Source organism: Gorilla gorilla, chromosome 4, assembly GCF_029281585.2.
Source record: "Gorilla gorilla gorilla isolate KB3781 chromosome 4, NHGRI_mGorGor1-v2.1_pri, whole genome shotgun sequence".
Taxonomy (NCBI): domain Eukaryota; kingdom Metazoa; phylum Chordata; class Mammalia; order Primates; family Hominidae; genus Gorilla; species Gorilla gorilla.
In genome coordinates, this window is record NC_073228.2 from 150,473,744 (window position 1) to 150,498,560 (window position 24,817).

Consider the following 24,817-nt stretch of genomic DNA (forward strand, 5'->3'; position numbering starts at 1 on the left):
TGCAAAAATTAAAAAAAAATCATTGAAACAGAAAAACATGGTTCGTTACAGCCTCTGACCCAATGTCTTAGTCTCTGCCCTCATCTTTTGGGCTTCGGCTGAGTATTAGTGAAGGCCCCTGGATTCTGATTGGTATCTTCATAGTTGAGAACTAGATAGATAGTTGAAACTAATGTGAAAATTTTCTTCCTAACAGCTATCTCATTAGTATTGGAGGCTTGGAAATTCCAAGTAAAACACCTGATCCAGAGGCAGTAAAGTGGATGGGCTTAGCAAATTGTGCTCCGGAGTCATCAATTCCTGCCTCTGTCAGTTACTAGCCATGATCATTTTATTTACTACTCCAGCTTTAGTTTTCCCAGCTGCAAAAAGATGAGCCACATTGCTTGGCATATAAGCTTGGTACGCAGTAGGTCCTCAGTATATGCCATCACTATTTTCATTTTCAGCATGCACTGCTTCTGTGCTGGCCAGTCATATCTCATTCAACAAGACTCTTGAGAATTTGGGACCAAGGAGTACAGAACCTGCGGACTATTTAAAAGACATAAAGAATGTTTAGATTTTCTCTTCTTTAAACTCAAATCTATTTTATAATGTTTAAATTGACAACAAAATTGTATATATTTATGGTGCCTTTCAATGTTATACATAGGAATCTGTTTCCCAAATACTTGGCATATTGGGAAGCCAGTGTAGCAACACTGTAAAGCCTCACAATGACACCTTCACAAGATGGATGTGAAATGAAAGATGACAATTCTTCAATCAACCTACCACCATTTATTTGTGGAGTGCCGGCTTTAGGTAGCACACAGAGGGCAAGGTACAGATAACATACCAGCATAGCACTTTGTAGTTCATGACATATCTATGTATATTCAAATTTTAATAGCAACTCCAGGAATTATTTTCATTCCTTGGGTAATAGCATTTAATAGTATTAATAATTACTGTTGATGGGAAGCTTATAATACTGCAGGCCCTGTGCTTTACATGTTTTATTTCATTTAGTTGTTAAAACAGCCTATGAAGTAGGAATTATGATTCTTCATTTTATACATGTGGATAACTGAGGCACAGAGAGGTTTTATAACCAGTCCAGGGACACACTGAGATAGAGCTGCATTTTGAACTCACATCTATCTGACTTCAAAATCTTTGTTCTTAATCATGATGCCATGTACAAGACCTTGCTGAGCATTCATTTATAAGTTAAGTGTCTTGTATGCACAGGCACACACATATGCACAATATAGTATATTAGCTAGAGTCCACAAATAAAAAGTATTTGGATATGTGCCAGGCCCTGTACCAAATGCTAAAGACACAATAATGAACAAGACAGATCCAGCACTACTCCTAGTGAGCTCACAGGATAGAGGAGGGGACAAATGTTTAGCAATCACACAAATGTGGTTACAGTTGTGAATAAGTGAGATTTTACTGTGTTATCAGAGGGAAATCATGCTGCTATGGAACTGGCTAGTGGAAGGTAAATGGAACACCAGTGTGTGTTCCATAAAATTTACTTCTCATGCCCCCTGCAATATCAGAGATGTGCAAAATTTGTTGAACATGTAGTACAACAGTATCTGGTGCCTGAGTGATAGAACTTGAGACAAATCAACACTAGCCTTTCTCCTGGAGACCCTTGGCTTGGCATGACAGTAGAGAATCTGCTGACCTGCAAGGTTTCCAATTAGCTACCAGAAAATAGAGACATTGAGAGGAGAGAGGAAGAGAACTAAGGGAGAGACAAGAAGAGCTTTGCTCCCTTTGTGAGGAAGCAGTCTTGGTGAGAATCCTGATAGCGCAGTCCTAGCCACTGGGGGTATGTCAGGTTCACCAACAGGAGCGTATGTCTTGGAGACCCCAATAGTAACAGTAACAACAATAATGACATTTGCTACCACTTCTTGGTCCACAAGCTTTAAATACATTATTGCATTTTAATGCTCAAACTTCTAAGGAAGGTACTATCACTCTTCTCATTTGTAGATAAGGAGACAGACCAGGAGGAAAGGTTCAGTAAGTCACCAGGATCATGGAGCTAGGCAGTGGTAGAGATGGGCTCTTGACTCTGCCCATCTGTCACACCACCTCTGCAACGGGGCCTTGCCTTGCTTTGTCAATACTGTTTCCCTGTTCAAACAAGTCAAACCAGGATTCCTCACATTCTAGATATACCTTGTATATGCCCACTTTGGTGCCTCTGTTGCTCCTCACCTCTTCCTGTGCCCATCCAGGTACACTGGAAAGAACATCAGACTCAGGGATGCTGGGCTGGAATCCAGGCTGGGCACAAGTCCAGGCTGGCTTTTGATAATACCTATCATCTACTGAGCTTTTGTGCTGTGTGCTCTACATGTATTAACTCACTCACTCTTCATAGGTTTTAGTACTTTTCCACAAATTAGTCTAATCAGTCAACTCAGGTACAACTCACAGCTAGTAGGAACAGAGGCAGAATTTGAACTCAGTATACTTCCAGCTTATGTTCTTAACCTCTGTCCTACTCTCTCTCATCTGTGTGGCTTTCAGCAACTGTCAACTCTCTGACCCTGTTTCCTTCTCTGTAATATGAAGGAGTAAGTGTTGCCTACCAGGTCCCTCCCAGCTCTTGGATTCTAAAATCTATGAAATTCCACTGGCTTTTCAATTTCCCTTTCCTAATCCCCACTACTGTAGGTAGCCTTTCCAAAGTGACTTCAGCAAAATGTTCAACCTGTGATACGTCAGGCATTCCAGATTCCAAAGTCAAAGAAGCTTGGGAAACCTTGACAATTTTGGGAGTTGACAATGCAATTACCCTATTGTTGGGGCATTATAGAATGTTCAGCAACATATCTGGCCTCTACTCACTAGATCTGCCCTGCTGACTCCATCTGCCCACATGTGGCAACCAAAATGTCTCTAGATATTGCCAAATGTTCCCCAGGGGGCATGACTGCCCCTGGTTGAGAATCACTGCTTTAATCCTACTTCAGAGTATTATTTGATCACTTTCTCCCCACTCCATTTTATTTTTATTTGGCAAATCATTTGCAGCTCAGTGTTTTTCTAGTACAGGCTTCCTCAGAATACACTTTGGGTTATATTGCTATAGTCAAAAACAACTGAATACTGCCTTTAAAATTCCATAGGCTATCTTATGTGCCTTGTGTAGATGTGTTTTCTGTTATAACATGTACAGATATGAATAGATCTCCATGGAGCTGTAAGTATCTTGTGGGAGCCCCCTGAAAGGGCTCAGATGACTGGGTAAATAAATAAGGTTCCAGAATCTGGGGAAAATCTTGAATTCAGTTATTCAAGAATTCAAAAATAAGAGAATTAAGAAGAAGACTGCCAACTTTAGAGAAACCTAAAGTGAAACAGCATTCATTACAACTGGAGCAAGGGCAGAAAGGAGGCATGCAGTGAGCTGGTTGTGGACTCTGGGGATAGGAGAAGAGAGAGATTAGGTAACCATAGGTGCAGGCTGTTGCTGGGTGTGGCTCCTTTCTCTTGACCTTACACTGGACCTTCATTAATTTCACAGGAACTCATGCCCATGTAGAGGGGTTAGGAGGGGACCAAGACCACTAACAGCTGATCCTGAAGGCCTGTTCACTCTGTCTTAGATGGTGTGGTGACTAACAGTATAGGTGGTTCCAAACACAGTGGCCTGGGTTGAAACTCCAGCTTTGCTGCTTATAAATGATGGAGCTTTGAACAAGCAGCTTGACTCCTTCCAAGCTTCATTTAATGGAGATAATAGTAGTACCTATGTTCTAGGGCGGTTGTGAGAATAGACGAGATCTTGCTTGTGAATCACTTAGCAAAGTGTCTGTACCCAAAACAATAGGGAAGGCAGCAGTAATGCAGAAGTAGGCATTGCTTAAGGCAAGCTTGGTGTGCAATGAGTCCAAAAGCCTAGTGTTTTTCCGTTTGAGGCAGATCTTAAGAACCAGTTGTGATACTGATTTCTGGGTTTTCTGTCTGGGCTGTGACACAGACACATACTAGCTTGTTTCTGAACTATCCCTTGAAATACACCTTCTTGGTCCAAGTGTCTCTCATTTCAATGTCACCCCCACCCTGGCTGTGATGACGCGGGCAGATGAGAGTGAGTGTACAGGAAACAAGCCAGGGGGACATGAGGGTCCGCTCACGATGAAAAAGGAACGGGCTCGGAATCATGCGCAGGGCTTTAAATTGCTCACTTTTGCTGACATTTCTTCTACAGGGAAGCACGGCTGGCACGTTCTTCCATTTGGAGACATGGTTGACAATTTCTCCATAATGGGGACACAACTGGCAATTTTCCTACAGAGTGAGGCAGATGGCAATTTTCCTTCAGAGACATGCAGGCAACAGTTTTTCCCCTGGAGAGAAAAGCCTCGCCAATTGAGATGCAGCCAGTAATTTTTACTATACAGAAGACACATCCAATAATTTTGCCCAGTGAGAGAAACGGCCAACAATTTTCCCACAGAGGGTAAGAACTCCCTCGGACTGACAATACTGGCCTTTATCCAGCTGAGGACAGCGAGAGAAGAGGTTTAAGATTTAATTAGTGGCTACTGTGCTACCACGGGCCTAATGACATAGTCTCCAGACACAGATTGGAGACTGCAAATTTAGATCGTATTAAGACTCAGATGAAGGATTCTGAATTGGGAAATAGTGAAACCAAGATGCTTAACCCTTGCAGTTTGCTTTTCATATAGCCTTCCATTAATTCGACAAACAATTGTTTGACAGTGACACTTTAACAAGACAAGGCATACAATGCATAGCGTGATGAAGAATGAAAAGTTAATCTAGAAGAAATTATATTGGTCCCTAAGTTTTACATAACTTTTCAAAATAATTCTGCATCTACTGTACTTCTTTTACAACATGTCTTCTAACAACTAATCATTCATTCAAAGTTAAGAAATAATGAATCAAAACCTTTTTTTTTTCCCAGACAGGAAAAACAGACCAAAAATTCACAGTGGGGAGAAGTGAGGAGCAAATGGGCTGGTGTGATCAAGAAAGACTTAATAAGAAGCTGAGCCTTAAATGATCAATAAGCACTGGATAGATAAGAGGTTAGTACATATTTTAGGCTTTGAGGGCCATTTGGTCTCCATTACAACTGTTTAACTGCCTTTGTAGTGTGAAAGCAGCATAGACAACATGTAAACAGATGAGCATGTATCCCACACGAAGGCTTTGCATATGGACATTGAAATTTCAATTTTGTATAATTTTTATGTGTCATAAAACACTATTCTTTTTTGATTTCTTCAACTATTTGAAAATGTAAAAATACTATTCTTTGCTAGAGTTGTAAAAAAGAAAAGTTGTGAGTCAGACTTGGCTGTATGCCATAGTTTGCTGAGCCCTGATAATGGTGTTTGAGGGGTAGGAAGGGGCATCCTATCTAGACAGGGGAATCAGCATGAATAAATGCCTGGGGTGATCAATGCATTTTTGTGGAACAGTGGGCCCCTAGGACTGGTAGCACCATGAGATCATGTAGAAGGGCTGGAAGATGAGATTTCTGCTTAAACTGCAAATTTCTTTCCTAAACTACATCTCTCAGGATGGTACATGAGAATGAACTTAGGAGTCAGACATATTGGGGCTAGAACCTGGGCTTCATCATCTCCAGGTTGGATTGTCTTTGTCAGTTTTCCTTATCTTGTTAAGACGCAACTTATCTTTAAAATGTAGACATCAATATCTTATTTGCCTGGTTATAAAAATGAAAAGAGATAAAAGCAAATAAGACATGTAGCACAGGACAGGCATGGTGGCTCACACCTGTAATCCCAGCACTTTGGGAGGCCGAGGCAGGTGGATCATGAAGTCAGGAGCTCGAGACCAACCTGGCCAATATGGTGAAACCCCATCTCTACTAAAAATACAAAAATTAGCTGGGCATAGTGGCGCATGTCTATAGTCCCAGCTACCTGGGAGAAGAATTGCTTGAACCCAGGAGGTGGAGGTTGCAGTGAGCCAAGATCATGCCACTGCACTCCAGCCTGGGCCACAGAGTAAGACTCTGTCTCAAAAACAAACAAGACATGTAGCACAGTGCCTGGTACACTGTCAGAAGTCACCAAGCCCATATCGAACATTTAAAGAAGAACTAATGTCAATTCTACTCCAACTGTTACAAAAAAATAGAGGAGGGAATACTTCCAAACTCCTTCTATGAGGCCAGTATTACCCTGATACCAAAACCGGACAAAGATATATCAAGAGAACTATAAGCCAATATCCCTGATGAATATATACAAAAATCCTCAACAAAATACTAGCAAACCAAATTCAACAATACATTAAAAAGATCATTCATCATGACCAAGTGGAATTTATCCCAGGGATGCAAGACAGTTCACCATACGAAAATCAATGTGATATGTCATATCAACAGAATGAAGGAGAAAAACCCTCAAAAAACTGGATATAGAAGAAACGTACCTTAAAATAATAAAAGTCATATATGACAGAGCCACCGCTAGTATCACGCTGAATGGGGAAAAAACTGAAAGCCTTTCCTTTAAGATTTGGAACACGACAAAGATGCCCACTGTCACCACTGTTGCTCAACACAGTACTGAAAGTCCTAGATAGAGCAATCAGACAAAGGAAAGAAAAGGCATCCAAATTGGAAAAGAAAAAGTAAAATTATCCTTGTTTGCCAATGATATGATCTTGTATTTGAAAAAACTTAAATATGCCACCAAAAAACTATTAGAACTGAAAACAAATTCAGTAAAACTGCAGGATACAAAATCAAGATACAAAAATGATCTCAACAGCAAATAATCTCAAGAAATTAAACCCATTTACAACAGCTACAAATTAAAAACCAAGGAATTAACTTACTTACCCAGAGAAGTAAAAGGTCTCTACAATGAAAATTAAAAAACACTGATGAAAGAAAAGGAAGGGGACACAAAAAATGGAAAGATATTCCACATTCATGAATTGGAAGAATCAATACTGCTAAAATGTCCATGCCACCCAAAGCAGTCTACAGATTTAATGGAATCCCTATCAAAATACCAATGACTTCACAGAAATAGAAAAAACAATCCTAAAATTTATATGAAACCACAAAAGACCCAGAATAGCCAAGGCTATCTTAAGCAAAAAACAAAACTGGAGGAATCACATTACCTGACTTCAAATTATACCACAGAGTTACAGTAACCAAAACAGCATGGTACTGGCATAAAAACAGACATATAGATCAATGGAACACAAGAACCCAGAAACAAATCTGTATATCTACAGTGAACTCATTTTCAACAAAGGTGCCAAGAACATACACTGGGGGAAAAGACAGTCTCTTCAACTATTTGTGCTAGAAAAACTGGATATCCATATGCAAAAGAATGAAACTAGATCCCAATCACTCAACATATACAAAAGTCAAATCAAAATGGATTGAAGACTTAAATCTAAGACCTTAAAGCATGAAACTACTATAAGAAAACACTGGGGAAAGTCTCCAGGACATTGGACTGGGCAAATATTTCTTGAGGGATACCCCACAAGCACAAGCAACCAAAGCAAAAATGAACAAATGGGATCAAGTTAAAACATTTCTGCACAGCAAAGGAAACAATCAACAAAAAGAAAACCCATAGGATGAGGGAAAATATTTGCAAACTACCCATCTGACAAGGGATTAATTACCAGAATATAGAAGGAGCTCAAACAATTCTATAGGAAAAAAATAATCCATTTTAAAAAATGAGCAAGTGATATGAATAGATATTTATCAAAAGAAGACATACACATGGCAGATAGGCATACAAAAAAGAGCTCAACATCACTGATAATTAGAGAACTGCAAATCAAAACTACAATTAGATATCATCTGACCCTAGTTAAAATGGCTTTCATCTAAGAGGCAATAATGCTGATGAGGATGTGGAGAAAAGGGAACACTTGTACATTGTTGGTGGGAATGAAAATTCGAACAACCACTATGAATAACAGTTTGGAGATTCCTCAAAAAACTAAAAATTGAGCCACTATATGATCCAGCAATCCCACTCCTTAGGTATATACCCCAAACAAAGAAAATCAGTATACTGAAGAAGTGTTTGCGCTCCCGTGTTTGTTGCAGCACTGTTCACAATAGCCAAGATTTGGAAGCAACCTAAGTGTTCACCAACTGATGAATGGATAAAGAAAATGTGGTACTTATATACAATGAAGTACTATTCAGCCATAAAAAAGAATGAGATCCTGTCACTTGCAACAACATGGATGGAACTGCAGGTCTTCATGTTAAGTGAAATGAGCCAGGGATAGAAAGACAAACCTTGCATGTTCTCACTTATTTATGGGAGCTAAAAATCAAAACAATTGAGTTCATGGAGATAGAGAGTAGAAGGATGGTTACCAGAGGTTGGGGGGCAGGTGGAAGTGGGTTAATGGTTAATGGGTACAAAAAAATAGAAAGGATGAATAAGAACTAGTATGTGATAGCACAACAGGGTGATTATAGTCAATATTAATTTAATTGCACATTTAAAAATAAAGGAGTATAACCAGATTGTTTGTAACATAAAGAGTACATACTTGAGGTGATGAATATACCGTTTACCCCAATGTGATTATTACTTATTGCATGTGTGAATCAAAATATCTCATGTACCTCATAAATATATACACCTCTGTACCCATAAAAAGACGTCAACAAGTTCTAGTGTCACACACCATTCAAACAACAGGTATTGAGTACCCAGTGTGTGTAAAGCACTATGATAGGTGCTAGGGTTACAAGAGTGAGCAAGAGATATACCATGCCTATGCTCCTTCAACAAAGAGTGGGGCTTCTTATCTACCATGGCTGGGGCTTCCTCTCATCTCTGTCTCTTTTTTTTTTTTTTTTTTGAAGCGGAGTCTCGCTCTGTCACCAAGGCTGGAGTGCAGTGGCGCGATCTCAGCTCACTGCAACCTCTGCCTCCTGGGTTCAAGCGATTCTTGTGCCTCAGCCTCCCCAGTAGCTGGGATTGCAGACATGTGCCACCACGCCCAGCTAATTTTTGTAGTTTTAGTAGAGATGGGGTTTCACCATGTTGGCCAGGCTGTCTCCAACCCCCGACCTCAGGTGATCCACCTGCCTTGGCCTCCCAAAGTGCTGGGATTACAGGAGTGAACCACCATGCCCAGCCATCTCTTGAAGAAGGAAAAGTTGCTCAATTCCCCTGTAGTAGGCAGAATAATGCCACTGCCCCCATCCCCAAATATGTCTACACCCTAATCCCCAGAACCTGTGACCACGTTATGTTACATAACAAGGGGGAATTAAGGTTGCTAATCAGCTAACCTTAAGACAGATTACGTTAGATTATCTGAGTGGGCTCAGTGTAATGACCACGGTCCTTATAAGTGAAATAGGAAGGCAAGAGGGTCAAAGTCTGAATAACCCTATATGAGAAAGACAAGACTGGTCACCGCTGGCTTTGAAGATGGAAAGGTGCCATGAGCCAAGGGAGGCAGGCAGCCTCTTGATGCTCGAAAAGGCAGGTAGCCATTCTCCCCTAGAGCCTCCAGAAAGGAGCACAGCCCTGCTGACACCTTGACTTTAGCCCAGTGAGACCCACTTCTGACTTTTGACTTCCAGAACTGTAAGGACGTTAATCAATTTGTGTTATTTTAAGCCACTAAGTTCATTAAGTATGTGATAATTTGTTACAGCAGTGATAGAAAACTATCCTCCTCCGTTTGTCAACAAAGGGAAGGCTCAAAGTTCATGAGCTCGCCCTTCAACTCTGCAAAGCCACTGTTATTTCCCTGCACCCCAGGGCCAGTTCCCTTTCAGCAGCTGCCCCTATACAGCTGGACAGGGAAGGCAGGCCAGAGCGGGCTGCTTCTGGGCAGAGGCCATGAGAGGCTCACTGTCCAAGGGAGCTGGTGAACCCCAGCTCAGCCACTCTTTCCTCCCAGCATTCCTGCTGCTGGTGCTGTACACCCATAAGCCGACACAGTTCAGAGAAACCAGAACCCAGCGGCTGCAAAGGCAGAGCAAGCCAAACTCCTCAGAGACATCAGGGCTTAGCAGCAGAACATGAAACGACCGGCAATCCTACCATGTGCTAAATATTTGAATCTTCCCAAAGCAATGCCACTTTGTGCTCAGACATCTACAGTGACTCTGTGTGGCTGATAGCCAACAGTCCTACCCCCTTGTCCTGGTTCAGGGGCTCCATATCAAGCCCTAGGTCAGCATTCCAATATTACTCTCTACTTCATTCTGCTGAAATGCTCCATTGAGGTCTGACCCATCTACTACTCATTTGCACCAGAGTTGAAGAACTCCTACCTCCAGGGGCCAGGCAGGTAGTGAAATAGGTGACACATTCATGGGTAGCAATAGGGAACAGTAGGGACTGTGGCAAACTAGAGTGTCCACACCCTATAAAAGGGGCAGTTTCCACCTGAGGTCAGCAGTTCGAAGCCAGCCTGGCCAACAAGGCAAAACCCCGTCTCTACTAAAAAAAAAAAAAAAAAAAAACAAACATTAGCTGGGTGCAGTGGTGTGTGCCTGTAATCCCAGCTCCTCCACAGGCTGAGGCAGGAGAATTGCTTGAACCTGGTAGGCGGAGATTGCACTCCAGCCTGGGCGACAAAGCAAGACTGTCTCAAAAACAAACCCAAAATACAAACAAACAAACAAAACAAAACCATAAAGGGGCAGTTTCCACTCTGCTCCGGCTGAATGTGGCCATGCAGAAATGGGGTTCCAGCACAGCCAGACTAATTTGTAAGGTCTAAATTTTTTGAGGAACTCTAATTTTTTCATGTTAGCAACTAACTAAAGAAACTTGAGTGTGTGATCAAACATACGTCCTCTGTAAGCTATGCAGGCCACAACCTGTGACCTGATTAACTCCCTGCAGTGATGATGGTGATGTCTGTGGTGCACTGGCATGTGCTGGGGCTGGATCCATGCTCCTTCCCTAACCTCTCCCTGCTCCCCTGTTTCTCTGGCTCCTATTCAACCTTCAGGGCTGTCTTTTTCTAGAAAACCTTCCTGGACAATCTCGGCCCACTGCATCCTTTCTTCCTTACTGGTTAATTTGGCCACCTTCTAATCTTCCTCCTATTATTTTTAAATATTATTTGTTCAGGATTCACAATGAATTAAAAAATTTTAGTTCAGGGAATTGGCCCCACAGAAAGGCAACACCAGTGATAACAAGAGCACCTGTTACCTGCCAGGCACCATCTAGGGTAAGAATTATCTCTATATTATGGCTGAGGAAACAGAGGCTTGGAGAGACGGGGACCCAAAGGACCATATGGTCTCTGAATGAGCCCAGCATTGGAAGGCTCATTATCTGTGGGGTTAGAACTTTCTTACGAAGGAGACTCAGCTGGAATCTGATCTAAAGAAAGGGGAAGCGAAAACCTGTGTTTGGCTTAAGGTTCGCCTGTCAATCTAAAGACTGAATTTGGGCTAATATGTACAGACAAGTTCATTAATTGTGGGTCTGTTTGTCTTTCTTTTGTGAGGAATAATCATTTATTAGCCAAGCGGGACTGGTGCCTTTTTGAGAACTGTCATTCTGGAAAGATATTGATTGAAGGAGGCCTCTGAGCACATTCTCTCCAGCAGGCAGCCGTAAGGGAGGCGGCTGCAGTCCAGACAAGATGATGAGTTGGCAGTGAGCATCTCGACAGGAGCCTAATGAAGAAATCTGGTAACAGCGAGGGCTGGCTTTATGAGCGCTCATATTTGGTCTTTCACTCTCTGCAAGGTTGGTGAGTGGCAAAAGTGTCCATGGGCCTCTACCTCCCACTGTGGAATTACACATTCCTACAGCCAGTGGGCTCCGGGAACCCAATGGCAGCATCCCCAGGCCCCTGGGCCCACTCCACACATCACAGGCTAGAGACTTCTTGTCTGCCTCCTTTCTCGTGTCTCTCCCCTGAGATAGCATGCTCTCCCCTCCCTCCTTCCCTCTCATAATTTGTTCCCAACAGGTAGCTTTGTGCAGTTACTCCAAGAGAAGCCCGAACTCCCTGGGGAGCCTCTGCCCAGGTGGAAGAGCCCTCGAGTGGCTATTATTAGGGGTGATTGCTGGGAAGCTGGTTGCCATGGCACCGCAGAGGCCAGTGCTGAACTCCCAAGCTGCCCCGTTTCCAAGGCTGTCTACATAATCACTGCAATGAGAGGCACAGGCACAGAAAGGGAGAGAGGAGCAGCTCCCCACTGACAGTGATCTCCCTGCAGAGCAAGGTGAGCAGTTCACAGCTGAGTATGACAGCCCATCTTGGCATGGGCCAAGCGCTGCCTGGAGGGACCCTGGTGTGGGCTGGTCACTGCTTCACTGTCTTCTCATGGATCAGGCAGTCTGCCTCTGTGTTCCCAGTACTGGTTTTCTACAGGAAAACACTGCTCCTAATCCACTGATCCATTTCTTAAAGGTTCCTGGAGTTTGCAAACATCGAGTAGTGATAGTCTTCCATCTGCCAGGCACTGCACTAAACTCTTTATGGAGACAAAGAAATGATGCTCAGAGAGTCATTTGCCCTTGGTCACAGGCTAAGAAGAGGCAGAGCTAGGACGTAAACCCAACTCTGGCTCTATGGCATCTCATATAGCATCATTTTTCCCCCAGTCTTCTGACTAGAAAGGGTGGCCCCTTCAACCTGGTGCTGAGAACAGACACTGGCGGCCCCACACCTCTGAGGGCATGGTTCCAGCAAATAGAAATTGGACTGGCAAGGATTAAACCGCTGGTTTGGGCTTCATTAGCTATGTGATCTCACCAACCACAGAGAATTAACCAGAGTGGAGCCATCTCTTTACGGACTTAACACAATGTACTGGGGCAATGTGGAGAACAGTCACTGAATTTATTGAGCACCTACTACCTGCTCCAGACATACCATTAACACGTGGGCTATCCTTCCCTTCCACAGTCACTCTAGAACTTGAGGCCACTGTCCTCTGATGCAGAGAGAAGAAACATTTTATAATCACTGTAGACAATAAAGGCTTTATCTGTTAGCAAGCACTTTTGCTTAATGACTTGGTCATGGGGAAGGACAGACAGTTTGTACTTGGTTCTCATTTTGCACTTGGTTAGAGAGTAAGAGGCCTTTCCATCTCCGCTGCTGCTCAGGTACTTCCTCCCAGTGTACTCTAGCACTCCCCCAGCAGGTTCTGTAGAAACACAGACCCCAAGGCCTGGGCAGACTCTACCACAAAAATACTTGTGTTCCTCTGTGCTCTGCCTAGTACATGGCTTCCCTGGCTACCTCTCCTACAGGCCTGGGGAGGCAAAGATGGGAAGTGTTTATAGGTATTATCTATTGACAACATTCAACTTTAGACCTTGGTTCAAGCCCCCTCTACCTTTGCCTAGATCTTTGACTTTGTGTAAACAACATGCTTTTTCTGGGCCCAATTTTCTCATCTGTAACTCCAAGTTTATGAATTGTTTTGATAATAAAATACTAAAAAATATTGAGTGTTTACTGTGGACCAGACATTTCATTGAATCTGCACAACAATCCAGTAATGCGTGTTCCATTATTGTCCCCATTTTACAGAGGTGGATACTTAGCTGTACAGAGGGTAAATCCAAGGAGTTAAGTCCAAGTTACCCACACCTGGGCTTGTCTGACCCCAGAACCAGCGCTATTGACCACTATGATATACAACCTCTTTCTATCTTCGTTAAAGCCAAGTTTCCAAGCCACAGGAATCTCACAAATACCTATAACCGGCCTTTATAATTTATGAACCTCAACAGAGTATCTGAAAGCCACCTAGTGGCTGGAAGTTGCTCAGTAGGATTTGAAATTCTCTAAAAGGCAAAATCATTCCCATATTCCAGGCTCTGCTCCCTCTCCCCCTTCCACCACCCCTTGATATTCTTTCTGAAAAGTTGTTGAGTTGGAAACAATCACTGTCTTCTCTGAACTTCTATAGAGCAAGGTTCCCAAGTTGTGATCAAGACACAAAAGTCATGGGGCAGAGCATCATAAAATATTGTGACATTATCTTTAAAGTAGCTTGTATATAACTCAGTATACCATTTTGTACTGGGGTCTATTATATAGACCATACAAATTTCAGGAATACTTCCAGGAGAAAAGTTTAACATTGAGACAATTCTGAGTTTTAGCTTATAATTCATAGCCTTAGTGTATTCTGAGATACATATCACCTTTTATCTGATATTAGATCTCATCTCATTCACTCATACATTCAATAACTACAATTTAGTATCCATGAAATGTCAGGGATGGCCCTTGGAATCTTCCAGTACTTAACAACCTCCCTAGGGGCAAGCAACAGTACATTGGATTAACACAAATTTGTGGTTTTGTGGCCCCACAGTGACACGAACACAAAAGATTCTCAATAAACAGAAACTGAAAAATGCTACGCGTCAGAACTTTTGGGTACACATAGGATATGCTGAGGATAAGAACATTTGAAATCACTATTTCAACTGTCTAAAACAATATTCAGCATAAACACTTTTTAGTCAGCATTTTCTCTTTCTGATGATGGGAATCTAAATTTCACATTCAATTGAAAATGAACTTTATATTAGAAACATTTCATAATTTTATATTCTCTTGTCCCACCACGATAAGTGTACAAAGGCAGTAATTGCATAAGTCTGTCTATCCATTGTGCTTAGCACAATACTTTGTTAACACTTATTGACCAATTCATTGCTTTGTTTGATTTCAGTCTTTTTCCTAAGCTTGATGATTCTATTTTTCTCATATGTAACACTTCAATGACAATTTCACTGCATTACAGACATTTTCAAATGGCACAAAAATGTCAGAATATGCTATTTGACCCTGGGATTAAGGATGCCCATACATGAGATCAATCCTATTTAAATCCTTATGTTCAGGTTAAAAATAGAAGATAAAGGCAAGTATCATTATGAGCTTCGTGGGGATAGCATTCCCCTGACCTCTGCTGTCTCCAGTCTGTGCTTGATAAGGATGGAAGGCCAGCAGGTGCTTTGAGTAATTCAGCAGATAAAGAGACTTGTACTGATGGGGCTGGAAGCTGCTTGAGTGGACAGCAGATCTCACAATTCAGTTATTGATGCTACCTACTGAGCTGTCAAAATAGAATTATGAGAACTGCATGGGGGGCTTGAATTAACCGATATACTTAAACATGAGTCAATTACACACACGAGAGATCCCCCCTTCTCCATCTTACAGGGCCATGCAAGTCGTGAGGATGGTTGTATTCATTATATGATGTAAGAAAAAAACCAATCATTGTCAGTGTTTCAGACTTAATGTTTTCTAAACCCTGATTTCCTCAGCTGCAAAAAGGAAGAGATACTGCAAACTTACTGGGTTTTCAGGAGGATCAATGAAGATAAATCAATGAGAAGGGGCTCTATAAATAGCAAAGGGCTAAACAGCAAAAGGTACCAACTTTTATCATTTTATGCCTTTTAAAAAACATAAATCTGAGAGTCCACAGAATTTGTAAATTTCCCCTGCAAACTGTTGTTGTGAACTCGCTCTATGGTGCCTTCATCTAGGTCTGTGCTCAGGCCAAAAAGCTGGGAGCTGTCCTTGGTGCTTTCCTTTACTTCACCCTCTACATCTTTTTCTTTAAAAACAGTTCTATTAACTTTACACTCAAATTACGGCCCAAATCAATTCAATCTCACCATTTCCACTGTCACCATCTTAGTCTAAGCCATGCTCATCTCTTACCTGGAGCACTTTGATAGCTTTCTGACTCTTCTCCCAGCATCTACTCTTCCTCCTGATGCTTCATTCTTAAATAGCCACAGAGTGACATATTAAAAGTATAATCAATCATCCTCTTTACACCAAGCCCTCCTGGATTTTCTCTTAATACAGCAATATCCAAACTCCTTACCATTGCCTACAGGTCTACCGTATGGCCCAGCCCCTCAAGTCCTTTGCACAGAATACAATGTGAATGGGGGCTGTGTGGTGCAAGGGGACTGCCCTGTATGTAGCTCTTCCTGCCTCCTCTCATGCTATTCCTCCTTATGGTACTGTACACAGCCCAGCTAGCTGGTCATCTTTCTGCCCTGTGACCTGCCAAGCACAGTCCAGATTCAGAGCCACTCCATTTGCTGTTGCTTCTTCCCCTGAAACATTTTCACTAAATCTCAATCTTATTTATGTGTGTGTTGTTAGATTCCTTCTCCTTCAATAAAGTGCTGCAAGGGCAGGGGGCATGATTTTCCTAGTGCCTGGAACAGTGCCTGGGACATGTGAAGCAACAATAAACATTTGTTGAATAAATAAGTAGCAGTTGATTACCTTTACTTCATGGACTTCTCTTTCTTTTACTTTGCCTGCAAACACCAAAACTTATGTTCTAGTTTTCCAATTTGTAAAAATATTGCAACTTTTAAAATCTTATTTTGTGCTTTTTTATTGCCATTTTCCCACTTGTGGTGCCTAGGAATGCAATTTAATTTTAACGTTCATGTAAGTTAAATATAACAAGGTAGGTATTTTATTATACTGTGTGTGTGTGTAATGTATTCTTAATGCTAGAAATGAGCAAACAGTGGGTCAACTACTCTTTAGTGTTAGCTTTTACATAAGTGTAAAGAGAAGTATCAGATGCAAATTTATCAGATTGAATGACTATAGTTGTTTACCTCTAAAAGCATTTCTTCAGCACTTTCACTGTCCTAAATGCTGAGGGGTTTGAGAAAAGAGTCTAGCCATAATAATGGTCCCATCTAGTGAGAGAGACCAAAATAGAAAGAGGTAATTAAATGTATGGTATTAAGTGCTCTGAGACAGGGCATTTAATCCTATCTGGGGGTCCAGGAAGTCTCCCTGGAGGAATGTGCCTTAACTGAAACTTGAAGAATGTGCAGGCAGAATGATGGCTCCCCAAGGATGTCAAAATCCTAATGCCCGGAACCTGGGAATATCTTACCTTACATGGCAAAATGGAATAAAGATTGTGGATAGAATTATGATGCTAATCAGCTGACCTTAAGGTGGGGAGAGTATCTTGGATTACCCAGGTGGGCCCAGTGTAATCACAAAGGTCCTTAAAAGTGGAAGAGAGAGGCGGGAGAGAGACAGAGAGATGTGATATGAGAAGGACTCATCTCCTTGCTGCTAGCTTTGACAATGGAGGAAGGGGCCATTAGCCATGGAATGTGGTCAGCCTCTGAAAGCTGAAGAAATTGAGGAAACATTCCCCCCTAGAGCCTCTAGCAGGGAACACAACTTGATCAACACCTTGATTTTAGACAGTAAGACCAATGTCAGACTTCTGACCTGCAGAACTGCAGGATGATAAGTTAGTGTTGTTTTAAGCCACTACATTTGTGAGAATTTGTTACAGCAGCCATAGGAAGCTAATACAAAGAGAGAGAGGTGAACTTTGATTTCACTGTGGAGGGAAAAAACGGGCTGTTGGAAGATCTATTATATATAAAAATTGTATGATAAAATTCCCACCTTGTTATGATACTTATATGAACGTTAAAAGATTCATTCCTTGGCACCACAAATGGAAAAATGGTCATAAAACACAGACTTAGATTTTAAAAGTTGCAACATATTTATAAATTGAAAAAATGGAAGATAATTTTTGGTTTTTGCAGGCAAAATACAGGGAATAGGAGGCCAGTGCCCTCCCTAGGCTCTAACAGGCCAAAGTCTCTTTCTGGGGAAAATATTTCTGGGCATTTCCTTGACTGGGTTCTCCTGAACCTAGAATTCAGGATGCCCCCAGGTGCTTGTGGCTGCTTTGCTAGTGATAGCTTGTTACAGGGCATGATAACAGGTAAGTTGGCCTAAAATGTCCCAAGGCCAGAGCCATCTATAACCCCATGGCCAATCTTTCCCATTCTGCATGTCTTGGGGGCTGCAGCCATGTGTGGGAGCCAATTTTGACCTTCACTGCTTTCTCATTCAAGACCCCAAGTGAGGGAGAGGGCAAGACCTGGGAAGGTGTTAGCTACTAATGAATAACACTCACTTCCAAAATTAATAAGCCTTCTGGTTCTTAGCAAAATCCACTCAACTGGATTCTCCAGGATGACTAATTGACAGAACTGGTTAAATTAATCAAAAATGGAAATGAGGATGGAAGAAGGGGGAAGGGATTCTATTTTTATTCGATGGCTTGGGCACTGCCTGCTCTGTTAATTGCTGCTAAGCTTGAATGGGATAGAGCAGCTTCAGACATGGGGGTGAGGTGGGGGTGGTGGTGGTATCAGTGAATTCTGCTCCTTGCAGCAAGGCTTTTGGCTTTTCTCCAGAGTGAGAAGTGTGTGTCTCTGTGTGTGTTTGCAATCCTGCCATCAGGCAAAAGCATTTTAATAAAGGACCTTGTCTTTTTAACCTAACCAAGCTCCCCTGAAATAAATACTGTTAATTATACCTCAGATCAATACTGAACCCCTTTTGGAAGATGTGCCAAATCTCAGGGGAGTTAAGATTCATTGCAGTTGCTGTCTCAGCTGATGTCTTTGGACACATTCCATCAGGGACCTGGGGAATGAGCCACAGGTTTATTAGGGAGCTCTAGTGGCTTACTTACCAGGGGTTGGCAATTAAGTTTGTAGATGAGGGTGAAGAATGAGAATGGATTTTATGTTCTGTGTAATGGCAGAATTAATTCTGTGGTTGAAAATGGTCAGGCTGGGGAATCCAGCCAGATGGGGATTGTATAAAATGGACTCTTGTGAAATTATCCTTCTGGATTTTAGAAAAACATCATGCTCTTTGTCCTGTCAGATGCCCAGGAAAGGAATAAATCTTCTGGAAGCAGACCTACATGGGTTCAAATCTTAGGTCCTCCACTGTGATCTGGGGCAAGTTTCCTCACCTCTCTGTGCCTCGTCTGTAAATTAGAGGTACTAATACCAATCTTCATGGGTTGTTGTGAGAATTAAATGAGATACAGAAATGTTCAAAAATAGTACCCTCCCCCTCTACTGTCCCACCTTTGGAGGACAATGAAATTTCTGTTTTTCATTGTTGGACTGGGCATCAAACTTTGCCCTCTTCTCATTGGAACTCGGGCTGTTTCTCCAATGACCACACTGTTCACAGAAACATCTCAGATTTTTTTTTTTGAGATGGAGTCTCACTCTGTTGCCCAGGCTGGAGTGCAGTGGCACAATCTTAGCTCACTGCAACCTCCACCTCCTGGGCTCAAGTGATTCTCCTGCCTCAGCCTCCTGAGTAGTGGGGATTACAGGTGTGCGCTACCACACCCAGCTAATTTTTATATTTTTAGTAGAGACAGGGTTTCACCTTGTTGGCCAGGCTGGTCTCGAACTCCTGACTTAAAGTGATCTGCCCGCCTTGGCCTCCTAAAGTGCTGGGATTATAGGTGTAAGCCACCGCACCTGGCCTAACATCTCAGATTTTAAGGTCTAAAGTGCTTATGCCATTTACCCCTCAGCATGAAAAAGTCAGACTGCCCCTGGACAGGAAGGCTGCTTTGGTGTCATCTGAAGGAGGGGATTTCTGTGGCCAATCCTTGGGCTGCAGACTTGCCAGTGCAGAAGGGTCTTGCTGCTAGAAGAGAGTGTCTACAGGCAGTGGACTTGCTGGTAGAGCCAGTGCAAGGGATTGGTGCTGCAGGGCAGCCCCATCGCTACTGCTGAGGTGAACCCTGGCTCCTCGCCCTGGCCCTCAAGACCTTCTCTGGCCAGATTCAGCTTCTGCAATTCCCCAGCACTAGACATTACCTCTCAATAAGATGGAAGCTCGAGGGGCAGGTGAGGAAGAAGGAAGGTCTGCCCAAACCACAATGGAATTAAGATGCTACTGCAGAACCTACCCTGTGCCACCACACACAAGATTGATTGCATTCAGCAAATGTGTACTGGGAACCTACTATGTGTCAGGCAGTGTGCTAACTGCTTTTACTTAAAGTAACTAATTAATGGACAAAGACTTCCATGAGCCCACATCCCATGATCACTTCCCCCCTCTCATCTTTCTTGCCGTCTCAGAAGCATTTGATATAATTGATCCTAATGTATTTCTAAATCACTGTCTTCTCTCAGCTTACATGTGTTGGTTTTCTGCTCACTTCCCTGGTAGCTCATACTTGATCATCCGTAAAAAGCCACCTCCTCCTTTCCCCTACCCTATTGGTAAATGTCGGTGGGGCCTTCACCTCATTCCTGGGCCCTCAGTTATTCTCTATCCATACCTTCTGCCCTAATTGACATTATCCCATCCCATGGCTTAAAATAGCTATGACATGCTCATGATTCCTAAATTTATACCTCCAGCTCAGACCTCTCCCCAGACTTCCAGACTCATGTTATCTAATTGTCTGCCAGACTTCTCTAATTGGATGAATCACAGACATCTCAATCTGGACACATCCAAAAGAGAATGCTTGGTCTTTCCATGCCAAAACTGTTCCTTCCCCAGTCTCCTCATTTCAGTGTATGGTACCGTACAGTAACTCAAGCACCAAACCTACCAGTTATCTTAGATTCTCCCTTTTCCATCACCTCTTCACTGCCAATCTCTCAGCAAGTCCTCTTAGCCTCACCTCCTAAGGTGATCCTGAATCTGCCCACTTACCACCACTTCACTGTGCCCACCCTGGTCAAAGCCATTATCATGTCTCCTCCAGACTGTAGCAACAACCTCTAAATGGTCTCTCTGCTTTCCAGGCCTGGCACCCCTCGTCTGAGAACTCTTTTAAGATCATAAACAGTATTCACTTCCTTCTTAGCACCATCTCATGGTTTCCCATCTCACTTAGAGTGAAATGCAAGTGCTCTGCTCTGGCCCATAAAGCTCTCAATGATCTAGCCCCAGCCTACCTCTCTGGCTTCACATTCCTTTTCCCCTCCCTCTCTTTCTCCCTCCCTCTCTTCCTCCCTCCCTCCCCTTTTCTTCCTTTTCTTTCCTTTCCCCTTTCCCCTTTTTCCTTTCTTTCCTTCCCCTCTCCCTCTCCCTCGCCCTCTCGTCTCGCTCTGTTGCCTAGGCTAGAGTGCAGTGGCACAATCTTGGCTCACTGCAACCTCTGCCTCCCAGGTTCAAGCGATTCTCCTACCTCAGCCTCCTGAGTAGCTGGGATTATAGGTGTGCGCCACCACACCCAGATAATTTTTGTATTTTTAGTAGAGATGGGGTTTTGCCATGTTGGCCAGGCTGGTCTCGAACCTCCTGGCCTCAAGCAACCCACCTGCCTCAGCCTCCCAAAGTGCTGGGATCACAGGCATGAGCCACCATGCCTGGCTGTGGCCTCACTTTCTATACTGTCCCTAGCCTACTTGTATCCATCCACTGATCTTTTTTCTCTATTCTTTGAACACACAAGTTTCCTCCTCTGTTAGGGCCTTCACACTTAGATGTTGGCTTTCTCTTTGGATCCTTCTGATAACAGGTCTCAATTCAAAGGCTTTGCCACATACCACTACTTTCTGACCCTGCTAATTTTCTTACAGCTTTTTTATCATGTCTGAAATGACCTCGTTTATTTGTACATTTGTGTTTTCTCTCATCCCTCCCCACAAGAAGGTATAGTCCCTAAAGGCAAAAACCAGCAGGTGTTTAATCAATCTTAGTTGAATAAGTAGTTTTTGGTGTTCTCTTGAAGAGCTACAGGTGGTCTGGCTCAAACCTCAACTTTATCACTTGCTCTTTGGTGGCCATAAGTGTATCTTTCCCCCTTTTAGCTAGTTGCCTCATCTCTAAGATGTGAATAATGGCAGTATGTACCTCATAGGGTTGTTATTAGGATTAAATGAGCTCATGCATGTATACTTGGCTTACTTCCTGGACACAGTAAAATGTCATGGAAGTTAGCTGTGAATAAGGCTGTTGACATTACTACTTTTATGATTGCTTCTGCTCTTCCTGCTCCCACACTTAAAAGACACATGTGGTAGGGAAGCAAGACAGCATCTTCACTCCAACCATAACACGATGCTTATACTATGTGCCAGGCATCATTCTAAGGCTCCACGGGTGTTATTTAATCCTCACAAGCACCCTATAAGGTAAATACTTTCATGACCCATATTTTATAGGTCAGTAAGTTGAAGCACAGAGGTTAGGTAACCTGCTCAAGATCACCAATTAGGCCATGGATACAAGCTGATAGTGGCTGCTCAACTATGTTGATTTGCCTCCTCTGTTTTGACCCAGTCCCTGAATTCACTCACTACTGTCAGTTTGGTTTGACAGAGGGGAAGAAACAAAACAAAAATGTCCTGGGCTGTGCTTACAGGGAACATCATGCTGGGCTCCTCACCGCCTTGCCTCATCCCAGTACCTATGACAGGGGCTGCTGGGGTGGGCAGGGAGTTTTGATCTTTCCTGCTGTCTCCACCCTGGAGGTAAGCCACCCGGTGGGGCTCTTCAGTCATTCATCAACTTTCTTCAAGTTATAGAAGTAAAACAACAACCTTGGAAAGAATCTAGAAAATAAGAGAACTGCCCACATTTCATGGCCCCTGACCTCATCCCTTTCATATAGCCTCTGCTAGTCTTGGTCCACATATACTTATCCTGACCTTGCTGCATTCATGGTGAGATTATCATTTTGCATGCTGCTTTAACATTCATAAACATTTCTCCACTTGCTCCATCTTTGTGTCCCCAGGTCTTTGGCAAGTCAAGTCTCTGTGGCCTTTCAAGGTATCGCTTTTACTATTCCCAGTCCCACTTGAGGATTTCACCTGCTGCTTTTATGCTGCTAAACCACACCCTACTTATTGGGGAACCTCTCCCTTCAAGACTGGCTTTTGAATAGGAATCAGGTACCTCAATGCCTCTAAAATCAATTAAAGTCTGCTTTGTTCAGAAAGAAAGCGTTCTAGCTCCACAGGAAAGCCTCCAGGCATACTGTCCTAACACACGTGGACAACCTGCCTGGTGAAACTGTCGAGACCCAATGCACAGGTTTCTATCATCCTGGTCCTTTGGTCCTTTGTCTAGTTTCTCTCCTGACTTTAATAAAAGTTATGCTCATTGTGTGCTTCCAATGTGTCAGGGGCTGTGCAAGAGCCCTGTGTCCATGACCTCTTTCCACTCTCACCTCCTGGAGGAAGGTGTCAACATCAGCACCTGCCCAGGCTTCTGGCGGCAATGAGGCCTGGAAACAATGTCTGGAACTGCTGGCTCCAGGGCTTGTGTTCTTGATGACTTTTATGTCTTTCCTCCTACTATGGGCTGAGTTGTGCCCCCCCCCATTCATATATTGAAGTCGTAACTCCTAGTACTGCAAAATATAACTGTATTTGGAGATAGAGCCTTTCAACAGGTAATTAAAATAAGGTAATCAGGGTGGGTCTTGATCTAATAGGACTGGTGTCCTCATAAGAAGAGGAATTTTGGACACAGACACTGATGGAAGGCAGTGTAAAGACACAGGGAGAAGACAGCCATCTACAAGCCAAGGAGAGCAGTGTGGAACTGATCCTTCCTTCATAGCCTTCAGAAGAAACCCACCCTGCCAGCACTTCATCTTGGGCTTCCAGCCTCCAGAACTTTGAAAAAATAGTTGAATTGTTTAAGCAGTGTAGTCCATGGTACTTTGTTGCAGCAGCCCTGGTAAACCAATATGTCTTTTTTCACCTGTCTTTTCCTATCTGCCTGCCTTTCCACCACAGATGTTCTATGAAGCCCCACCAGGTGCTATGTAAGTATTGTACAAATTCAGTAATTAGTGAGATAAAGTCCCTGTCTTCATAAAGATTGTATTCCAGTCAGCAAGACAGAGGCTAAGTAAAGCAAACAACTATAATGGAGGCTATGAAAGAAGTAAAGAAATAAAATAAAGTGATGAGATTGAGAGATGGTAGGTGCAGATGGGGTGGACAGAGAAGTTAACTCTTAGGAAGTGACATTTTCTCAGAAACTTAAAAAGTCAGTACAGGCCAGACAGGTAGAGTGCATGGGGGGCGGGGAGAATTCCAGGCAGAAAAGCATGTGCAAAGGCCCTGAGGTGGGAAAGGGCTGGATGTATTGGAGGTGCAGGAAGCAAGCCAATGTGGCCAGGCTACAGGGAGCTGAGCCTGGAAATGTTGGCAGAGACCAGATTTACAGGGCACGTTGGAAAGGAGTTCAGGCTTAATTCCTTTCATTCCCCAGGTTGGTGCCCATTACACCTGGCCAGTTTCTTCACCCAGCCACCGATACTCATGCATGGAAAGGGGAAAGAATAATCCACTCTAGCTAAGTACTGCTGCCATCAGCACCCTATTGTTTCAGACATCTAAACTGCAAACACAACCCTGTCACTACCGCCAGAAGTGGTAGAAAAAAATAGGCGAGGGAGAAAAGGAATCATCCTTTCCAACCCCTGCTGAGTATGCAGAGTGAGGGACATATGGAAATTAATAAATGCAGCTCTGATAACACGGTTCTCCTCGGCATTTTGATTAAATGCTGTTGGTTATTAAATACTCTCCTTCTCAGAGCTCATCTCCAAAAGCCAATGTTGCTTTTCATTTTGAACTCTGATGAACTGTCTCAATTCTGATCACACACCTCGGCTGAACTGCGGTTGACTGCAGGCTGCCGTTTGAGGAGGATGGAGAAAATCAATATGAAATGTCAGGCGAGGGGTCAGATTGAACTTGTTTTCCCAGCTGGCAGGAGCTGGGGCCCGTAGCCGCAGCAGCTGAACAAAAGGAGATGTGCACTGAAGAAGGTTGGTTCTTTGAAGGAGTCAGGAAAATGAATTTCATTTGCTTCTTAATTAGATTAGTAGGCTGGCAGCTTGCAATTCAGAACTCTGTTGGTGTTGGAATAGGGAGTGGGAGGACAGGGCTGGGCAGAGGCCTGAAGGCCAGTAGCTGGTTCCTCCGCC

The 24,817-nt window shown here is 43.0% G+C and overlaps 1 protein-coding gene and 1 long non-coding RNA gene across 12 annotated transcripts in view; one reads left to right on the plus strand and one right to left on the minus strand.

The window, feature by feature from the left end:
• Window positions 1-8,228, plus strand: part of LOC134758601 (uncharacterized) — a 47,830-nt gene extending 39,602 nt beyond the window's left edge. The window contains exons 2-4 of the long non-coding RNA XR_010133960.1: window positions 4,232-4,483; window positions 4,958-5,081; window positions 8,123-8,228. This is a non-coding gene — a long non-coding RNA (uncharacterized lncRNA). The remainder of the gene's footprint in view (window positions 1-4,231; window positions 4,484-4,957; window positions 5,082-8,122) is intronic.
• PPP2R2B (protein phosphatase 2 regulatory subunit Bbeta) overlaps window positions 1-24,817 on the minus strand; it is a 482,712-nt gene that overhangs the window by 13,306 nt on the left and 444,589 nt on the right. The window lies entirely within an intron of this gene.